At 44.0% G+C, this 3,093-nt stretch overlaps 1 pseudogene; it reads right to left on the bottom strand.

Annotated features, from left to right (window-relative positions):
* Positions 1-555: 555 nt before the first annotated feature.
* On the bottom strand, positions 556-2,702 carry LOC143645961 (T-complex protein 11-like protein 1; annotated as a pseudogene).
* Between the last annotated feature and the right edge of the window lie 391 nt (positions 2,703-3,093).

Raw genomic sequence — 3,093 nt, 5'->3', positions numbered from 1 at the left:
AACAGGTTAAGCCCTCAATCTTGAAGTTTACCCCTGTGAAACTTATTCCAGCAAAGGATAGGCTAAGCCTATTTAAAATTAGGTTTAAGAGTCATCCCCAGAAAACCTCTTCTGTTGCTCAGATGTGGCCTCTCTATTTAAACCAACTCGGCAGGTGAACTCACTGCCCTCCCTCCTTCATGGAACATGACTTCCAAAAGTATAAATCTCCCTGACAACATGGGACAGAATTTCAGGGATGAGCCAGGAGCTGGCATCAAGGGATTGAGAAGGTCTTCTTGATCAAAAGGTAGAAAAGAGAAATGAGGCAAAATAAAATTTCAGTGGCTGAAAGATTTCAGAGTCAAGAGGTTATCCTTGAGGTTCCTCTTATGCATTATATAGATAGCCCTTTTTAATTTATGGTGTATTGGATTGGCTGGAGAGAAGTGGCTAGAGAGAAGTACATGTAACTGTTGAACTGTGTTCCAGGAACCTTGATTCTTAAAGATGATTGTATAAAGATAAAACTTATACAATGTGACTGATTGTGAGAACCTTGTGTCTGATGCTCCTTTTATCCAGAGTACAGATAGGTGAGTAAGAAAACATGGATAGAAAAATAAATAAATAATTATGGGGATAAGGGGTAAAATACATTGAGCAGAAGGAAATAACTAGTGGCCAATGAGAGGGAGAGGTAAGGTGTGTGGTATGTATGAGTTCTTTTCTTTTATCTTTTTCTTCCTTTTTCTGGAGTGGTGCAAATGTTCTAAAAAATGGATCATGGTGATGAATATACAACTGTGTGATGAGATTGTGAGCAATTGACTGTACAACATGTATGGAATGTGTGTGTGTGAAGATGGATCAATAAAAACATTTTTTTAAAAAATAAAGCCTTCTTTTCCATCAATGGAGAGTGTTGCATTGAGCAGCCAAAATCAGCTGAAAGGAAGTAGTATGTTGCATGGATTCTGGATTCGCAATGCCAAGGTCCAGATGTGTCACTCTTGGCAAGTTTTTTGGGGTTTGTTTGTTCATTCTCCAAAACAACATTATAGTTGGGAACAATCATTCTGAGCCTACTGAATAATACTGCTGTAGGGTGCATGCCTATTAGAATCCAATGAGAATCTTCCTGAGGAGAGCATCATAGTAGGAACTGAAGACCATCTTGTTAGAGTTGTTGAGGTGAACAAATTTAATAGCAACTTCCTCTAGCTCTTTCTAAACAGGACCCAATCCACCAGGTACTGTGGGGAATGGTTTCTGGTTACTTGAAGCGAGGTAGGTGTCTAAGAAGGTCAGGATACGCGCATCTGTGATGGAAAAGAAAGTGGGTAGCTGTTTCTTGTTCAGGGTTGCTTTAATAAACTTCTGATTATGCTTCAGTTCTATGCTTCTTGCAGATTTTTCCATGATCCTGCAACTGGGGTTAGTCATCAGGACAGGCCACAGCCTGGATCTGACTCTTGGGTACTGTCTCCTTGTCCAAACACCGGGAAAGGCAATGGCCCACTTCCATGCAGACCTTCTCCCCAGTGGTCATCAGGGCACCCTTCAGATGGAAAGAGGAGGGGAGATGCATATTGGTTAGCAGAATCTTAACAATCATCTTGAATTTTCCAGCCAAGTCTGCCTGGAATGAAGTTCCTGGGGCTACCATGCTGAACGTGACCAGCTGCACAGTCAGGGAAGTCAGATGCTCCAGCGGAAGGTGGAGCTCTTGGAAGTAAGACTGATCTATCAAAGCTGTTTCAGGGGTCTCTGAAGGGGCTCCATTTCAGAACGTTCAAGTTGGCATAATTCTGGGCAGACAGCAGGACTCGGCATGGTAACATCCCCAGAGCAAGCAGCCCATCCCACAGTGGGCAGGGAATTTTTAACTTCTGATTCATAAGGTCATCTGAGGCTTCTCCTAGGCACTGGGTAACAAAGTCCAGGGAATTTGGTTGCTTTTCCAAAAGCTCTTGAAACTTCTTCCCTTCATATTCAACAGACTGCTGCATGAGATGGAGCTTAATGATACTGACAGCAGAGCATGCCATGTCCACTTTCCTTAGACTCAACATAGAAAAACTTGCCCTAAAAAGGGACACTATTCCCTTAATGCCCTTTAATTCTTAACTTCTTCATGAAGAGCAGGTGCACACCGTGCCCCCAACATGCCAATAATGAAATCAGCCAACTTGGAAATGTCTAGAGCCCTATTCTCTGCTTCTGCTCTATCAGATTCAGGTTCAAGACTTCTGTTATCTCTTTTCTCAGTCTAGTGTGACTAGGCAGCGAGAAGGATAAGAGAATCTCCTAGATCGCCCCTATGAGTTCGATGGTATGCCCATCTCTGGGGGGTGGGGGGTGTCGGGGAGGATAGTTAGAGGGAGGCCTCTTCGCTTAGCTGGGCACTCAATTCCACAAAGCTTTATGCATAATCCTCCTTTATTCTCTTCTCCAACCTGCCTTCTGGTAATTCAACTGGTTTAATCTGTAAATCTCATGTTATGACTCCTTTCACTGTCTCCAAGAGTTCTTCTAGGGTCAAAAATAGAGGAGGGCTAGAGTGAGGTCTTGGCACTCTGGAGGTCGGGAGAAGCTGGTTTTATTCCTTTCTGTAATGCTTCAACAGAACTTCCCACTGCATCTTCAAGGCCTTGCTCTGAATCATTTGCTTTTGACTTTCTTGCTTCATTTAAATTGGACTTGTCAAGGTTTTCAGACATTTCTCAATTAAGTGTATTCACTTTCCTGCGGTGGACTCTATGTTCTCCCTCCAGCCGCTCAGACGTGACTTAGGTAGAGAGCAGCACCAAGGGCGGGCGCGGTGGCGCGCGGTGGCGCGCGGTGTGCGGTGGCGCGCAGCCAGAAGCAGTGGTTCTGCTTCCGTACCCCCGGTAGTCCGCAATAGCCGCTCCTCAGCGTCCGGGAGGAAGAGCTGGGCAAGCTTGAAACTTTTCTGTACCCTGTTCTCTTCATCTCTAAAATTAGCAAAACAGCAGTTTCTAGGCCATAGAGATATGGGAAGGATTAAGAGCGCTGGCCATGGAATAATTGCCCATTCATGTCATTAATTGCTGTTACAAGGAATCTACTGTATTATTGGGGAGACAATAT

The sequence above is a fragment of the Tamandua tetradactyla genome, chromosome 9 (genome assembly GCF_023851605.1).
Source record: "Tamandua tetradactyla isolate mTamTet1 chromosome 9, mTamTet1.pri, whole genome shotgun sequence".
Taxonomy (NCBI): Eukaryota; Metazoa; Chordata; class Mammalia; order Pilosa; family Myrmecophagidae; genus Tamandua; species Tamandua tetradactyla.
This window is presented reverse-complemented; position numbering and strand designations above follow the sequence as displayed.